Source organism: Lissotriton helveticus, chromosome 6, assembly GCF_964261635.1.
Source record: "Lissotriton helveticus chromosome 6, aLisHel1.1, whole genome shotgun sequence".
NCBI lineage: Eukaryota > Metazoa > Chordata > Amphibia > Caudata > Salamandridae > Lissotriton > Lissotriton helveticus.
Window position 1 is genome coordinate 1,636,110,741 of NC_136067.1, and position 19,107 is coordinate 1,636,129,847.

General features: G+C 48.8%; 1 protein-coding gene across 2 annotated transcripts in view; it reads right to left on the minus strand.

Moving 5' to 3' along the window:
- Positions 1-1,750: 1,750 nt before the first annotated feature.
- Positions 1,751-19,107, minus strand: part of PSME4 (proteasome activator subunit 4) — a 1,411,622-nt gene continuing 1,394,265 nt past the window's right edge. For both annotated transcript variants that reach the window (XM_078649478.1, XM_078649477.1), the window contains one exon: positions 1,751-2,726. The gene's annotated coding sequence lies outside the window, so the exon portion shown is untranslated. The remainder of the gene's footprint in view (positions 2,727-19,107) is intronic.

The following is a 19,107-nucleotide window of genomic DNA, read 5'->3' on the forward strand; positions in this document are numbered from 1 at the left end:
CGACGGCGCTTCTTCGATTTCTTGTGCTTCGCCTTACCTGACTCCAAGTGCAAAGACTTCGTCGAACGATGGTGATGGCGGCTCCGCGACCGGTCCCTCGACCTCCCACGGGATCGGGACCTTGAACGGCGCGGATTCGACTCCCAGGCCTCCAGCAATTTTCAGGACCACTATCCAAAGTTTTCGGAGCCATGGTCCAGCATTTGGGGCACAACTTGGAGTCGGCAGTAGAGACACTCACGATGCGGGACCGTCACCGACATCGTGCCGGGACAAGCTGCGCAAGACTTAAAACCAGGCATCCCTATACACCAGGAGTCGAAGACTCGAAAAACAGAGACAAAAGTCCCAAAAAAAACTCAGTACAAAAGTGACTGGGGGTACCGCTCTCTCCGGATCTGCGCTTGCTGGTGCGGAAAAATAAACAACTGATGTCAGCGCGCGTGGGCGGGTCTAAGTAGCTCCGGCTACGTCATCTCAGCGACTACGACACTAACGCCATACGCGGAGCTGCACGACGACGCCTACCGACGCACAGGGGTACTGCTGACAAAAACGTTTGGGATCCAGTCTGATGCCTGGGGGTAATTCTAAAGTAAGGAATCTATCACTAACGTGTTTCTTTCAGATATTGGAGATTCTCAGTAACTGCAAGCCCCCAATATCTAAATGACTGAGGGGATTAGACATTTGCACACAAGGAAGTAGTGTATGCCGGTTGGGGGTACCCTCACAAACACAAGGAAAGTTGGGGTCCGTGGTGAGATACGGAGGGCCAAGTTGTTTACAGAGCCAGAAGGGGGATGATGCGAACAATGGGGTTGATTCGATGTTGAGGTATGGTAATTTAAAGGAAACTGCCTATGAGGCAGCACTGTAAAAGCTGGTGCCTGCATGTTCTGGTTCATTTTGAAGAAAAGAAAAATATATATTTGTTACGAAAACACAAGCTGTGGGAGCCGAGAGCCACTAGAAACATTATAGTGGAGGATGATGACATTACAGTGGAGGATGAAGCCTGATGGATCCATATCACCTAGGACAAGAGGGGTGACTTTCTGAAAACTTCAAGCTCAAATCTGCTGCTGCAAGATACTTGAGGATGAGGAATCTTCATGATGGGATGCCCATTTGACACCATTAATGGATTTTACTCAGGGCTGGCTCTCATCCCTCTATTCAATAATTGTATGCTGCTGATCTAGCTAGAGAATTGAAAGCTCCTAACTGATGAGTCCCAAGGTAGGAGACACTGCTAACTTACATCATGTCAGCTGAAGACACATTCCTTATTGACAAAGCTCTAAAAAAATCTCCAGTGTCTCCTAGTGGAATTATATAGGTACAAAAATCATAACCACCTTATAGAAATGTAAATGAAATGTTTTTTAGATGAAATCGTTCAATTCTGAGTGGATCTGTGATTTCCGTCCGAGACCTCAGTTAATTTTCAAAGTCTCAAGATGACAAGATGGTGTAGGGCCTCAAATCATCAAATAAAATCCAGATAAGACAGAAATTATACTGACTTCACCTAAAACGTGTATAACAGTTTAACGCCGGGAAAGCTACAAGGTGTACGCTTCATTTTATAAATAAACTGAACAAACATTCCCGTTTTCATTTTTTCAGAAATATTTTTTTATATTTTTGGTAAGACTGTCCTGCCAAAAAATCTTCCCCTGTTTAGCCGTACAGTAAAAATAATAGATCGATTTCCTTTGTGTAAATAAAAAGATGCAAGAAGATATTAAAAACGATCCATTTATTGGGTCATAAAATAAACAAGGTACAGTTTTGGCACTACGCTGTAGAGTAGTTTCATATGGATATTGTGAAAAGTCTACACAAAGATCCCTGCTGTGCTTCAAGTTTTGCTGAGTCACTAGCTCAGAGATATGTATTTAAAAATAAATGCATCATTGTTTCCCTGCAAGGAAAAAGGTACAGAGTTAAATAAACAATAGGGCACTCCTCAAAATGGCGAACTCATTTCTGTGCATAAATGAAGTACATGGCATTACGTAAATCTGTCGCATCGTATCTGGTGATACTTGCATTCACAGCAGAATACAAAATTGTTGCAATAAAATAAGAAAAAAATACATAATGACAAAAATTATATCCAGCCCAAAACATTTCTGCCTTTGCAAACAGAATTTTTGTCTAACTAAAATAATTTACAAAGCAGATAATGGCATCTGATCTTTTACAAAGCCAAAACCACTAAAGCTGTACAGTCTATTTGTATTTTTCTTTAAATTAATCCCACAATGGTGTTTTATGCAAAAGTTCGTAATATGTACAATGTCCTGCCCCCCCCAAAAAAAATCTACAGAGCATATAATTCTTTACAGCTATGAAACATATAAAACATGCCAAACAGCAGATACGTTGTTTGACTTCAAGTGAGGTTTCAGGCAAAAAAACATAATCTGACGAAAATCTCAGCCTTTCCCGATGATGTTTGATTTTAATTCTAGACATTTAGAAATGAGAATTTGGGATCGGTCACTAAATTACACAACTGCTGTGTGCATTTTTCCCATTGGAACAAATACATTGTCTGCACTTGTCTCCAGTACGCTTTGCTTTAATGAGTAGACATAATCATCCAGTCAGGCAACAGAATATCAAAATGTAATAAGATCAGCTTGTGAGGAATTGGTTTTGAATTTCAAATTATTTTGCATAGGAGTTCATTTTCTTTCTTGTCTTTGCATAGCCTGCGCAAAAAAGAAAAAAAACAAGTCAGAAATTATGAGTACAGGAATTCGTATAGAATTTTCCTATATCTCAGAGGAACAGAAAAACAAACTGCTTACCTTTGTTAACGCTTTTTGTGGTGCATGCTTTATCTACCAACAAATTCCTCACCTTTAGAATATCCACAAGCACCAGATTGAATCCGTAAGATATAAATAAATAAATAAATACACACACACACACACACACACACACACACACACACACACACACACACACACACACACACACACACACACACACACACACACACACACACACACACACACACACACACACACACACACACACACACACACACACACACACACACACACACACACACACACACACACACACACACACACACACACACACACACACACACACACACACACACACACACACACACACACACACACACACACACACACACACACACACACACACACACACACATATATATATATATGAATATATATGAATATATCCATCCATCCATCCCCTACCGGCAGTCGTGCCAGTAGGTAGTTACAGCTAGGACCTAGTTTCCATAGGAAAAGTGTTATTTCTTTTGCTAATAACTTTGGTGGCGTTTGACAAATCTTCATGACATTTTCAGAACTAGTTTTTCAGTTACTTCAGCTGCTGTCTGGAATGTTTCGGGGTGATTGGTCAATCGGGGGGCGAGAAAAAGGGGGGTCCCCAAATAGTGTTTTCCTCATGCAATTTCCCATAAGGATTTTAGACAGAACTACAGCCCAATCTGCTGAACGGAATGACACTAAATTTGGCAGAAAGGTAGATCTTAATCCAGAAAGAGTGCTTTTTGAAATTTGGTGTAAATCTGTTAAATAGTTTTGAACTTATTAGAGTAAAATTATTTATGTATATCTAGAGACGTGGATCCACGCTCCAACAGCAATGCCGTCATTGGGTGGCCGCAACCCGAGCGGAAAGTTCCGGCTGCCATTTTGTGCATCAAGACACGGTTCCCAGGGGGGAAAATAAAATGTAAAAGTGATAGAAGGGGTCAGTATAGAGGTATCCGTACCACATGGGACTAATGGAGGAGTCTGTGAGGAACCCTTTGTGGGCAAGAAATTGTCCAAAAACTATTTTTTTGTGAGCATGCAAGGGATCGCGGGTCCACCTGGATCTGCGGATCCAGATCCCAATTAAAAAAACACATACACCCATTCACAGACCCACATATTCATTTACACACACACACAAACCTACTCACAAAACTAATCACACTCACAAAACCACTCAGACCCACCCACACAACCAATTACACACCCATATAGCCACTCACTCACCCACTCATACATCTATTCACACCCACTTACACAGCCACTCACACCCATATAGCCACTCGTACACCCACAGTCACTCACATACCCACACAAAGGCAATGATACACTTATAGAAATTGCAATAGCATATGTTTGTATTAAATGTGTTGTTTTAGTATTGAATGTATGAAATATAACGGCAGACCACTTATTTGTCTGAGGATTCGCAAAGGATCCATAAAATGAACTTAAGAAAAATAAAGACTTGATGCATTGCATTAAGTTACTTTACCATAATTAAAAAAAAAAAAATTACAAATATATAATAAGAATGAATGTGTGAATAAAATGTTTTTATAAACTTGTGAAAATGTATTAGTAAATCGCACTCATGGGTCAAATCGTAGTACAATTTATATTAAAATAAAAAGTAAGAAAGGCGGCTATCTCCCCCAACCTTTGCCTGATTCAGCTCAAATATCTCCATTAGAGCTTATTACAACAGACAACGCCTGTGGCACATGGACGTGTTTGAATCTCCTACGGCCTTAGATGTGGGACAGATGCACAAGTTACTTACCTTCAGTAACGATATGTCTGTAAGAAACATTAGTAGTGATAGATTCCTTACCTTAGAATTAACCCCAGGCGTTAGACTGGATCTGGAAAGTTTTTCATCAGCAGTACCCCTGCGCGCCGGTAGGCGTCGTCGTGCGGTTCCGCGAGCGTCGTTGGCACCGGAATGACATCGCTGGAGCTACTTAGACGCGCCCGCGAACTCCGACGTCAGTTCTGTACATGACTTTCCGCGCCAGGAACGCAGAGCAATGCAAGAAACTGACCACTGGTGCCATGAAAACTAGGGTCCTGAAAGGGATGACCTTAACCCTAGAAATCTGTTCGCAGAAGGGGGAGGATGGGTGGGGCGGTAAGGAATCTATCACTACTAATGTTTCTTACAGATATATCGTTACCGAAGGTAAGTAACTTGTGCATCTGAAAGAAACGCGTAGTGATTCCTCACTTTAGAATAGAAACCCCAGCAATACCAACCCTGGTAGTGGGACTGCGAACCAAGATAACACCAGAAAGTCCTGGAGAACAGAACGACCAAAGAAGCCGTCTCTCCGGACTTGGCTGTCCAGGCAGTAGTGCTTTGTAAACGTGTGCAGCGAAGCCCACGTAGCTGCCAGACAAATGTCCTACAAGGGAACTCCTTATCCTAGAGCAGTAGTGGCTGCCGTCGCCCTGGTAGAGAGGGCGCGCAACTCCTCCAGAGGCTCCTTTTTAGCCAAGGAGTAACAAGCCTTTATGCACAGAACGGCCCACCGAGAGATGGTCCGCGTGTGCACAGCTCGACCTTTCTTGGTGCAAACGTAGCCAACAAAGAACTGGTCATCCAGCCGGAACTGTTGTGTGCGGCTCAGATAGAAAGAGAGCGCATGTTTTGGGTCCAGACGGTGGAGCCTCTCTGCCTACCTTCTTTCCGCCTCCGCATCCCTCTAAAGAGGAAAAGTGTTGGTCTGCCCGATGTGAAAGGCAGTGAAAACCTTTAGCAGAAAAGAAGGACGAGTCTTTAGAACAACTTTGTCCGGATGGACAGAGAGAAAAGGAGGCTTAGAAGAAAGAGCCTGGAGCTCACTCGCTCTTCTGGCTGAAGTGATGGCACCCAGGAAAGCAGTCTTTAGAGTGAGAAGATGAAGAGGGAAATTATGAAGTGGCTCAAAGGGAGCGCACATCAGAAAGGTAAAAACTAGATTCAAGTCCCACTGAGGCATCACGAAAGGAACAGGAGGAAACATGTGCGTGATGCCTTTCAAGAATCTATAACAGGGGACTTGAAATGGGAAGGCTGATCTGGGAGCCTTAAAGAGGCGGAAATGTCAGAGAGAACGCCTCTGATAGTGCCCAGAGCAGAGCCCTTCTGGGCCAAAGAGAGAAGAAAAAGTGCCCAGAGCAGAGCCCTTCTGGGCCAAAGAGAGAAGAAAAAGAAGGACCTCTGAAAGAGGGGCAGAAAGGGGATCCACAGCCTTTGCTGTGCACCATGCCACAAACTTATTCCACCTACAGGCGTATAACGTCTTAGTGGAGGGCGCCTGGCTGCCAAAATAACATTACAGACTTCGGGAGGCAGCTCGAAAGACAGGAACTGCCGCCGCTCAATATCCACGCAAGGAGGTGGAGGCTGGACCGAATCAGGTGGAGGACCGTTCTCTGCTGCTGCGACAGAAGATCCTCCCAAAGAGTCAGACGGATCGGGGGATCGATGCTCATACTGAGTAGCTCAGGATACCACACTCTGAGCCCAGTCCGGAGACACAAGAATAACTTGGGCCCAGTCGCGCTGGATCTTCTTCAGCACTCTGGGCAGAAGTGGTATAGGCGGAAAGGCGTACAACAGACCGCAACTCCACTCACGACGAAAAGCGTCGCCGAGCGAGTGCCGCCTTGGAAATTCAAGCACGCAGAACTGATGACATAGCGTGTTCTCTTCGGTAGCGAATAGATCTAACCAAGGCTCTCCCCACTGCTGAAAGAGACCTTGCGCCAAGTCCGAGTTCAGACGCCATTCGTGATCCATCATGCACCGGCAGAGCGTTCGTCCGCCCTGGCGTTCAGAGAACCTGCCAGGTGTTGAACCACCAGGGACATGCCCTGATGTTCCAGGCAAGCCCAGAGGCGCAGAGCCTCTTCGCATAGGGTCCACGACCCCACCCCTCTTGTTGCAGTACCATATGGCGGTGGTGTTGTCTGTGAACACCTGCACCACTCTCCCCATGACAGAGGGGAGGAATGCCTTCAGTGCAAGTCGGATCGCCCAAAGCTTGAGCAGGTTGATGTGGAGCCTGGACTCTGCCGGAGACCAGAGGCCTCTGATCTCCGCCTCTCCCATGTGGCCGCCCCATCCCAGAAGGGACGCACCCGTCACAACTGTATGTTCCGGTTGGGGAAGGGAGAGGGATCTGCCATTGACCCAATTGCGATTAGTGAGCCACCACTGCAATTGCCGTGAAGTGCCCTTCGAGATCTGTATGTGATCTGACAGGTTGCCCTGATGCTGTGCCCACTGGAACTTTAGGTCCCACTCCAGAGCCCGCATATGCCAACTGGCATGATCCACAAACAGGATGCAGGAGGCCATCAAGCCCAGCAGCCGAAGGGTCATCCTGACCGAAACCCGGGAAAGAGGCTGAAAGATCGGTATCATAGCCTGAATGTCCCGGACTCGCTGTTCGGGAAGATAAACCCGAAACCTCGCCGAGTCCAGAACTGCTCTGATGAAAAGGAGCTCTGCGAGGAAATCAGGTGCGACTTCGGCACATAGATGGAAAACCCCAGCAAATGCAGGAGGTCAGCCGTAGTCTGGAGGTGGGAGATAACTGCCTGGGGCGAGCCCGCCTTCAACAGCCAGTCGTCGAGATAGGGGAAGACTGAAACTCCTGATCTGCGCAGATGAGCAGCAACCACCGCCATCACTTTCGTGAACACCCGAGGGGCGCTGGTAAGGCCAAAGGGGAGCACAGTGAACTGAAAATGCTCGAGGCCTACCGTGAATCGCAGGTAGCACCTGTGGGCAGGCAGGACAGGAATATGAAAATATGCGTCCTGCAAGTCCAACGCCACCATCTAATCTTGCGGGTCCAGGGCAGACAAGACCTGAGCAAGTGTGAGCATCTTGACCTTCTCCTTCCGGAGGAAGCGATTGACGTTTGAAGGTCTGAGATAGGACGCAGGCCCTTGTCCTTCTTTGGAACCAGAAAGTAGTGCGAATAACAACCATGATCTGCTTCTGGCATCGGAACGTGCTCAATGGCCCCCTTGGCTAAGAGGGCCACATCTTCCTGCTGGAGAAGTGCAAAGTGATCCCCTGACATGTGGTGGCGCCGAGATGGCATGGCTGGTGGGGTTGTCTCAAAGGGGAGGGAGTATCCCCTTCGGACAATTTGCAGCACACACTTGTCCAAAGTGATGTTTCGCCAGTGGTAGAGATGATGGCGTATGCGTCCACCCTCTATCGTCTGATGGGCCTGAAAGGTCGGACTAGGAAGGGTTGGTGGTGGACTGACCCACCCGCTGGCCCCCTGAACCGCCTTGACGGTTCCAACATCAGCGGCCACACTGTGGTTGTTGCTGCTGTTGCCTGTGGCTCTGCGAAAGCTGTGGGGCGCCCCTTCTGTGGCCACGAAAGGAGCGAAAAGTAAAAGGCGGAGATGGCCGAGCGGCCGACAGGCCCAAAGACTTGGCCATAGCCTGGGAGTCCTTGAAGCGCACCAACGCACTGTCGTACGAGTTACTTACTTTCGGTAACGCTGTATCTGGTAGAGACTATTCTAGCGCAGATTCATTAATGTAGAATTATCCCCAGGCGTGAGACTGGATCCGAATTTTTTTTGGGGCCACAGCATCCCTGCGCGCCGGGGCGCCATCATGCGACTCCGCCCAGGCGTTGTCCGCGTACGTGACATCAGCGAGGTCACATAAGACCCGCCCCGGCACGCCTACGTCAGTTTTCTTTGGGGAACGTTTCCGCACCACAACGCGGAACCACCAGATAAAAAACTGTGGAAGCATGGAAACAGTATGCGAAGAGCAGAAAAAATGGAAAGAAACTGTGACTAACACCACACAGAGTAGTGTCAACACTGCAGAACCCAAAGGCAGGGAAAGAAGAAAGAACAAGCAGAGCCCTGCACAGCCACCCTGCTAGCACATGGACAGCCTCCACCCCTGTGCCCCAGAGGCAAGGAACAAGCGTAAAAGTCATGCACACATAGTAACCTACCACCCCCATCCTGAGCAAGGAAGGGGACCAGTCCCAAGACAGACAGGGACAACAAAACTCCAAGCCACCCCAACATAGAGGGCAACCTCCCACAAGGGACAAGGGCAAGACTTGGCCAGATGACCCTTAATTAGAGGATAGCAATGGAAGGAAGGAAGGGAGGTACGGGAGGACAGGGATAGAAAGCAATCTCCTCCAAACCTGGAGTAGGCAGAGCAGTAGGGCACCGTAGCACTGGAACCCCATCCTCCAAGAACCAAAGGAGGAATGAACCGCCCCCAGACGGAGCCACCCGTCAAGAACAAGGAAGGCACTCACAGGAGACACAGCCCCCCAGCGGGAGGGCAGTACCGAAGACCAACCCAAGGGTCCTTGCAGAATAGGGGAGGAAGGGCGGGCCATGAAGGAATCTGCGGCTAGAATCGTCTCTACCAGATACATCGTTAAATCGTACATCTGATAGGGACTACTAGCCGCACTTTCCTTCACGTAGAATAGATACCCTAGCAATACCCCCTGGGAAGGAGGGTCCGTGAAAGGACCCCACCAGCCAATAGAGAACAGAGGGCCCCACAGGGGACCAGACCTGGGGACCGGGTAGAACCTCATCCCTGCCAGGCAATGGGAACCCCCACAAGCAGAACCCCACCGACCCCAAGAGGATGTAGGAGGGAGAAGAAGGCTAAAGAGGCCCGTACACTCACAGCAAAGGAACCAGGGGCAAGGTCTGAGAGGCCGAAGCACCCCACTCCCCCACAAGGCAACATAGCTTCCACCCAATGCAAAGACAGGAAGAGAGGAAGACGAAGCCTAGAGGACCCATGGAAGAGAGGGAAAAGAAGGCGAACCCACTCCCGATGGAGATCAACCTGCCAGCCAGAATAGCGCTGGCAGTCAAAAGCTGCCAGAAGCAAGAAGAAAAGCCCGAAGCCCCAGGAAGGCCGAGTAGGCGGCGCCAGGCAAGGGAGAACACAGGATCTTCCCAGACCTCAGGACAGGAGCAGGAAGAGGAGGAGATGCCCGGGCACACCACTATGAGTGACCGCGAACATGACCTCAAGAAGCAAAGCAACCTACATAAACGCAATGGAGAACAGGTAACTGAAGGCGACCAGAACCCCATAGCAGAGCGCAAGCCATATGACAGCTACCACTACCCCACATAGGGTACGTTAAGTCCCAAAATATGGGAACCCTCTTTGGAAGAAGTTCCGCAGCAGAGGAAAAACAAAAGAGCCACGGGGAAAAAAACACCCCCGCGAAAGGCTTGACAAGCAGCCCAAGCAAAGCAGAAGGCCTAATCACAGGGTCTAGTCTGCGTAACAACTCCAGCAGAACACACACATAATCAACAAAAGGGCCGTCCAGCAACCAACAATGCCAAAGTCCCAAGGAAGGACGCAAATGGCCAGAAAAACACACTCCACGGCCAGGACAACCGGCCTAAGAAGGCCCAGAATCAGCCCAACTCAGGAGTCACTGAGGAGGGGATGGAGGAGGAGGAGGATATGGCGGAGGAGGAGGACGGAACCCTGCCAAGAGCCTTTGGATGGCGGAGTTGGCCGAAGCATGAAACAACAGGCTGCCATAAAACGGAAGGTCGATGAGTCGTTCCCAAATCGAGGCAAACATGTTGCGCCCCCAAGAGTCCAGCCAAGCAGGACGGGCACGGGCCAGACCTGGAAGTCAGAAGGAGCCGAAGAATGAGGGACCTGCTGCTCTTCCGACGAACACCTCTGCCTCAGGAAGGGCGGGGAGCCGCCCTTCGACACCGGTGAGAAAGACACCACCCAGCGACCAGTCTCCGGGGAGGACGATACCACTATACAGCCTGCCTTCGGAGAGGAAGGAGCATCCGAAGACGAATCTGCGGTACGACGCCTGAGGCAGGACGTCGGCACCATCCGGTGTCACTGGAAAAGTCACCCCGTACCGGAGACCGGAGTGCAGCTGGAGCCGAACCGGCTCTGGGGCGGCGCCTGAACGACGCCGACCTGCCCCAATCGAAGGCAGACACCTGCGTGGGGGAACAAGACGGGCCTGGGGAGTGACACAAAGCCCTCCGCCAGCCGCGGCCCAGAATGTGGTGGAGATCGCCCCGCAACCCATTTGGCGGTGCCAGGGACGATTCAACCTCCGACTCCCCCTCCGACGACGCAGCTGCCGGGGGGGGGGGGGTGAAGAGAGGGGCTCGGAGAGGGATGAGGGGTCCTCACCCGGCCTTGACCCGGAGCGGGACGAGGAGGGGGACGAGGAGGGTCCACCGACCCCTGTGGCTCCGCACGGTCCAGCTGCTGCCGGCGCCGTAGTGGCGTCACCTCGGCCTTAGACAGGACCACCCTGTCAAAGGACCGAGAGGGACTCTAGGGATGCGACCCGAGCCCCGGCGACTTCCCGCGACACCACAGGGACTCCCGCGGGAGTGTGCAGCGAGGCAGAGACGCTGAGGCCTGAAGGAGGTGCCCCAGAACACCCACACCCCAACAGCACCACATCCTCCAATCCTGAATCCGAACCAGTCGGCGCCGGAGCCGCTGCCGCGGAGGGCCCTGCGCAAGGCGAGGGATCCGCCGACGCCCCAGGTAGGGAAGGAGGAGGAGACGCCAGCGAGGCCTGCAAAGCCGCCACGTATGTCTCCATTTGTAATCTCAACGCCCCAACACTGGGAAATGGTGGATAGGATGACACGCGGGCCGCATCACCAGCGGAGAGTTTCTCCGCAGCTTTTCTCTCTGGCATTGGAACCTCTGGCATGTAAAGTGCACCAGAAACACGCAGAGGCTGCCCTGGAATTCAGGCAGCGCCTGCAAGCTATGTCAATCTATTCGGACGATATGTTATTATACGTCAGAGAACAGGCTACACATTTAGCATCTGTATTACGTAAGTATGTCATATTCGAGAGGCAATCTGGGTTGGGGATAAACCGGGCAAAGTCCACGATTCTGTCATTAACAAACTGTACACGATAGATTTTGCTAGAATACCCTCTTGCCTGGGCTGTAGACCCTGTGAAGTACCTGGGGAATGGGTACATAGAAACCCTGATACTGTACTAAATATGAACTATGGACGCGTTGTAACCAATATCACAGAGCATATCTCTCGATGGAAGCGCCTGCCATTGTCACTGGCAGACCGAATCGCAGTGGTAAAGATGACTGTGCTTCCTAAGCTCCCTAGTTGTCAATATTCCAATAAAGCTAAACGTAACATTTTCTAAAACGCTGCAATCTGCTGTTGTTGGTGTGGGCTGTCAAGCAACCGAGGTGTAGGCGGAGCACGTTAACATTGCTCTTTGAACACGGGGGGTTTGATGCTCCACAACTGCATATTTCTTATTTGTGTGCACTATTGGTTTTCCCGCAGAAATATATGCCGCACTTAGCTGTGGATGCGAACACTGCATATCCAATGCCGCTGTCTGCTAAGATTCTATATATGTGCGAGGGAGGTAATAGGAAGGAAATTAACCCAATTAGCTGCACTGTTTAGCATGGGGCGCCCTTGCTGGAAGAGACCATGTATATGTACCTGATATGCCAATCGCTTCCCATCTGGATATCTCGGCGACGTGGGAGCGAGGGGCCCTTGATGTCCTTCAAAACGGAGGGATTACTAAATTAGGGGATATGTATCGAAACGGCACATTCTTATCTCTAACTGATTTTCAAGCCGGTCAGTCATATAAAGCAATGCTCTGTTTAATTTATGGCAAGCTGCGCACCGCTGTGCGCTCCCTTTACCCGGACTTTCTGCAGGAACATTGTGGGTTAAAGGCATTACAAGCGGTACTAAAAGGGGGTGAAAGCAGAGGGCTGATTACCAAAATATATGATGCCTCTCAACAAGAGAATGAGTGGTCTGATTCATCTGCGCTAGACAAATGGAATGCTGCCCTGGTAACCCCCCTGTCCCGGGAAGACTGGGAGGTCTGCTGCAAACTGACTGGGCGCCTGACTGCCAATTGTAATCTCTGTATTATTAATTTTAAATATTTGCATCAGACATATCACACCCCGTGCAATTGTTGAAATTTGGGTTGCGAGATGATGCGAGGTGCCCTAGATGCAGCCAGGATGGAGCAGATTTCATACACTTAGCAGGGGGATGCCCTGCTATATTTATATAATATAAATTCTGGCAAAGGGTAACGAGGGCTCTTACAGATATGATACTGGAAAAACACCTTTAGGGCTGCAGCCTGTGTGTCATTCAACATCTCCAGAAAGAGACCTAAAACATTGTAAGGTTTTATAGCCATGCTTGCCAAAGAGAACACTTTTTTGCTGACTGCTCCAGCTTTTTGGAATCCCTAACCCCCGGGGTAGAAGGGAAGGATCCTGCGGACTGTTTGGACGAACATGAAACCTGAACCACCAAGCTTTCCGGTGAGGGGTGTGATGTTACAAAGGCCTGATCACCAGAAGCAGCCTTATAGCGTCTTGCCACAGTCCTGGATACGGCGGGGGCCGACATAGGCCTAGGCTTTTGCCACGCTTCCAAAATTGGCTCCATCAAAGCCTCATTGAATGGGAGCAAAGGTTCTACTACTGAAGAAGGAGAGTGCAAAACTTCAGTCAGAAAGATGGACCTGACCTCTGCTGTGGGTAACCGTAGATCTAAAAGGTCAGCCGCCTGTCTTAGAACAGCGTGATAGGGAGTCACATCATGAGAAGGCAGTGTCTATGGGGAAGAAAGTTCCCACTCTGGGGAAGTGTCCAAACCACATGCCTCCTGTAGACCCTCGAAGTCATCCGCTGAGTCAAGAATTTCCCCAACTCAGCCTGCTGTCTCTGGAACTCCTCTAGTTCCAGCAGCCTCTGAGCCTCTCTCCTGGAGTGCATTGTCGAAACCAGCATCGGCTGTGCCATGCGTGGTGCCGGTGACATCGGAGCTAGTGTCGAAGGAGGTCCCTCGTTAGCAGCCTTTGCCGCCGCACAAAGCCGGGACAGCGTTGGCCCAAATCCAGAAGGCGCAAGAGAGACTTGCGGGATCAGCGTTGAAAACCTCTGTGCTGGGATATGCCATGATGGAGTCATTGGCACGAAGGGCACGAAAGGTGCCTGGGCATAGTGCTGGATGATGCCCAAATTATAAGAGAGCGGACCCACAGGGCCAGCCGGCGTGCCGGATGGGTTAGCCACTTTGGCAAACATCGCATCTGGACCCGGAAAAGGTGGGTATGGATCTGGAGCCACCTGGTCTGGATCCGACCGAGGCCGAGCGGCAGGTAGTTGCAGCGAAGCTGGAGCAGGTGACGCAGGAGGTGCTGGAGAAGCCTCCCTGTGGGTCAGCAAATCTGTAGGCACCGGAGAATGGGCCAGAGTCGCTTGCGGAGAAGTAGAGGGAGAAGGCGAGATGACATCTTTACCATGATGCCGCTGGACCGGAGAAGCCGACCTCGAAGAATTGCATTTGCCTTTTGAAGAACGACGCCGGGATCCATGACGGCGCTTCTTTTTGTGCTTCTTCGATGACCTCGAGGTATGCGGGGTCGTCGACTTTGGTTTGGATCTCTTGTGGCCTCTCTTCTCCTTTCTTTCCCGGGCCATGAACAACTTCGCCTCCCTCTCCTTAAGAGCCTTCGGACGCATCCTTCGACAAGATGAACATCGCTCGAGGTTGTGATCTGAAGACGGGCACCAAAGGCAATCTTTGTGGGGGTCCGTGATGGACATATGGCCCCCACATTCCCTACAAGGCTTGAACCCTGACTTCTTTTGTGTAGCCATCGCACTGCTACACCACAGCTACTCATAACTGAAACAATGTAAATCTACATAAATGGAAAGTCCCAGAAAAACTGTTTTGCGTCAGCAGCACGGAAAAAAGGGAACGGACGTCAGCACGCCATTGAGATCTTATGGCTACGGTGATGTCATACGGAGTCGCTTGCGGAGAAGTAGAGGGAGAAGGCGAGATGACATCTTTACCATGATGCCGCTGGACCGGAGAAGCCGACATCGAAGAATTGCATTTGCCTTTTGAAGAACGACGCCGGGATCCATGACGGCGCTTCTTTTTGTGCTTCTTCGATGACCTCGAGGTATGCGGGGTCGTCGACTTTGGTTTGGATCTCTTGTGGCCTCTCTTCTCCTTTCTTTCCCGGGCCATAAACAACTTCGCCTCCCTCTCCTTAAGAGCCTTCGGACGCATCCTTCGACAAGATGAACATCGCTCGAGGTTGTGATCTGAAGACGGACACCAAAGGCAATCTTTGTGGGGGTCCGTGATGGACATATGGCCCCCACATTCCCTACAAGGCTTGAACCCTGACTTCTTTTGTGTAGCCATCGCACTGCTACACCACAGCTACTCATAACTGAAACAATGTAAATCTACATAAATGGAAAGTCCCAGAAAAACTGTTTTGCGTCGGCAGCACGGAAAAAAGGGAACGGACGTCAGCACGCCATTGAGATCTTATGGCTACGGTGATGTCATACGGAGTCGCGAGCGGAGCTGTGCGATAGTGACGTCCTCGTCGACGTGGGAGAGCTAAGAAAAAAGTTTCAGTGAAATGCTGGGGCAGGGGTAAATTCAAAAGGTGAGGAATCCACAGGTAGATGTATCCATCAGAAAAAAGCCTATCAACTCGCTCTCGCCAATGTTATGGTGACAAGAAAAATTGTCGAGGGTAAGGAGCTGAAGAGAACAACTGTGGTAGGGCTCCACATATGATGAATGTGAGGACCAAACTTAGATAACCTAGGGGCATAACAAATGGAGAAGGGGGAAATATATTGTAATCCTTCAAGAAAATGCTTCACAACAGGTGACTTAAATAAGGATGCCTGGTCTGGCTACCCTAAAAAGGTCAAAAGAGCAGACACGTACCCATTAACAGTACCCAAAGCAAGGCCTTGCTGGGCCAGGGACTACAACAAAACTTCAGACAGCTTTGCATTAAGTGGATCCATCTAGCTGCAAGCACACAATGAAACACACGTATCACCTTCATCAATAGAAGAGAGGAGGAAAGCCCACAGATCTGATGGTGTGATTCTACAGTCTTTAAAATTTGCTTTAGTGGCACAGACAAGGCCATACCTCAGATAGAACTGTGGAAAGATCATAAACAAGAAAAACTCATACGCGCTGTAAAAAGCAAAGGTTCAGTACTTATACCAATGGAAACAAGCTTTGGAAATGCAATAGGTCTCGCATTTGATTAAATTAAAGCCATTTGCTTTGCTAATGGTATTGTATAGCAAAGCAAATGGCTTTAACTTAATGAAAGGCGAGACCTATTGCATTTTTAATGCTTGTTTATGCCCTGTAACTGCTTCATGTAAATGAAGACACCCTATAAAGCGCCTTTTGCGCTTCCAGGCTAGCTTCATATACATGTAATTTCAGGTCCATTTGGCCCCTCTGGGAACCCATCCATGGCCCCACAGGGGGGCTCGCCCCACGGTTTGAAGACCTCAGTGTAGTGGCTGGCACAAAGGGTGCTACAGTCCACTATTGACATTTAAGTTGCAGGCCCTGGGTACACTTTGTACCAAGTACCAGGTACATGTAGGTAAATTAAATGAGCCAATAAGGTGTATACCAATTTCATCATGCTTAAAAGAGGGGCGAACAAAGCAAACACAAGGAAATGATGGACGGAGCGCTGAAACCTTTCAGACACTCGCCCCCAGTGGGCGCTGCCAATTGTAGTTTATGCCCAAACAGCTTTGGAAACTGCGAGGATGAGAATAAGGGAACACCACAGGATAAAGTGTACCTAAATATTGTGAGAAATGAACTAAAAAAATAACTCCTTAAAAAAAAATACTACAAGGGCACTGGTAGGACCAACACATGGCTGACAGCTGCATTTCCCTGCCAAACACTAATAAAAGAAAGAGCGAGCCAAGTAATTGGATTCCTAGTCAAATCCCAAAAGTAAACATTAACGCTGTGTGTTTAGCAATCACAAGTAGTTATTTCTTTCCCATGGGAGTTTGTTAAAGAAAACCGAAGAGGATACAATATTTGTCGTGCACCGACCTGAAAATGCATTGTTTTGAAAGAGTAACACCCGGTAGGCGTAGGAAAGATAGCAAAAAAAATAAATGATAAAAACAAGCATTTGGCATGCAATAGGTCTCGCATTATTAAAGTTTGAGCTATTGATTGGCATTGCTAAATAATGCAACACCAATAGCTCAAACTTTAATAATGCGAGACCTATTGCATGCCAAATGCTTGTTTAAAAAATGTCCAGCCCTTCCCCAACCTACCAGGTTCGACTGGTGGCAGCAGCCACAGCGAGTATTCCCTTGCAAAGTGGGGATGGTGCGATTTACAGCATGGCGAGCGACTGGCGAGTCACTGTACCTTTTGTGGGTGGTCGGCCAGAGGCCTCCCTGAAGTTTAATTGGATTAATTTTTCGATAAAAGTGGAGTAAGTTTGTTAGAGCATTAGGTGTTCCAACCAAACATACACCACTTGGAAACTTGGCTAAAATAGTTGCAACAATTCTCATACCACTTACTATGGGGAATTCATATGCCAGAATGTCGATTTTGAGAGTGTGTGTGTGGTGGTGGTCGGGGGGGGGGCCAAAAGCCAATTATGAACCCCAATGCTACTTAAATAAAGCATTTCCTTTTATATTTACTAAATGTCACGGATAACTTGTCGACTTAAGGCAGCAGTGTGTCGCGTATAAGACAGCAGGAGTTACTACGAGGTAATGACATCGCAAGGATGACAGGCCGAGTTGGTCTTACCTGAATTCAAAGGTGTAAGTGCAGATCTCACGTAAATCAGGAGCATGAGTTTACTCAATCACCCACTTTATTAAAATGACCGACAAATCGGAAGCTCTTTGCCAGCTGTCCCTCGGAGGAGGTAATTGGCATCAGCAAAAGGCTTCAGGGAAAAAGATAACGCGATTTCCCATAATCACAGGAGTTTGCGCTGCAGACACTATTCGAATTTGTGCGCTTCAAAAAAGCCCCCTCGGTAGTACGGAAATTCCGCTGTTTCTTTCTTACACTCTGGCTCGCGCAAAGAGATAAAACGGCCGCTCGATGTTAACTTTTTCTTGACTAAACGACGCATATCAAGACACGTGTCAGTCAAACAATCACATATTACTGAATCAACAGGACGCTCAGATCATTCAACGTACCGAATAATGGTGATAAATTTCATCATGGTAAGTTCCTCGGGAACAAGAAATTTCGCTTTGTCCAATACTGGCAAGTACTTATCCCTTTGATACCTTTTGAAGACCACCTGAGCAAAATAAATAAATTGAGGGGGAAAAAAAACAGCTGCTCTCGCACGCACGCGCCACTGCGACCTATGTGCTTCCAATTATCGTGCCCGTGTCTGGGCACGAAAATTTAAACCACATGGCCTATTGGTGTCTATTACGCGCACCAAGCGCATAATAGACACCAATAGGCCGTGGGCGGAGTAATGCACCAGCCTTTGGCCTATTGTGTGCTGGCTTTCAAAAAAACAAGCATGCAAAGACCAATAACGTCAAACAGAAGGAAAGGCTCATGCTCGTGCGTGTACCATTCCTATGTCAGCTCCAAATCCCTGTTTTTCACCTACTAAATGTCTCGCGCTGCGCAGTGCAACGTTAGGCGCGAGACTTAAAAAAAGAAGAGGTTTAATCCAGTCAACTCATACAGACAGAAAGAAAAGCCTGTCCGTCTTAGCAGAGACTATAAAGTCCAAAGCATGGGGCATGTGTGTGTAGGTTGCACGAAAGAAGTGCCTTGAGAAGTTGGGAAATGTGTCTTCGGCAGTGGTTGGAGTTACCCACTACAAACAACTGGAGGGCCGGAGGAGGGCTGCTGTCTGTCTGTGAGGAGAGAGGTCACATGACGAGAGCCAGAGACACAAAGGGACGTCCGAGAATGGAGGGAGAGGGGCTGGCAAAGATGCAGGCAGTGGCACGCTTCTCTCTGCTGCCTGCTTCAGAGTTATGAACAGCGCAGCACGTGACCAGCTCCATATCTGAGTATATCTTCAGCACCAGACAGGTGTCTGTGGGAATTCACCTGTAGAAATAAAACGTAGGGGATCACTCCACCGGGCGAGCTGGCACTAAAATTTCTCAGAACTTTGTGCGTTTGTTAATTGACTTCCGTTGCACTGAGGGGCATTTTGTGAGGCAAAAGCGAAAAGCTGTCAGTGTTCACCAAAAGTAGAAATTTCGCGCTTAAGTGGGAAGACAGCGTTTATAAACACTGAAGGGAGTTCTTAGCAAACTCAAAGATGCGTACCCGTCTCCATCCAACACAATTCAGGAGCCAAAGAGAAAC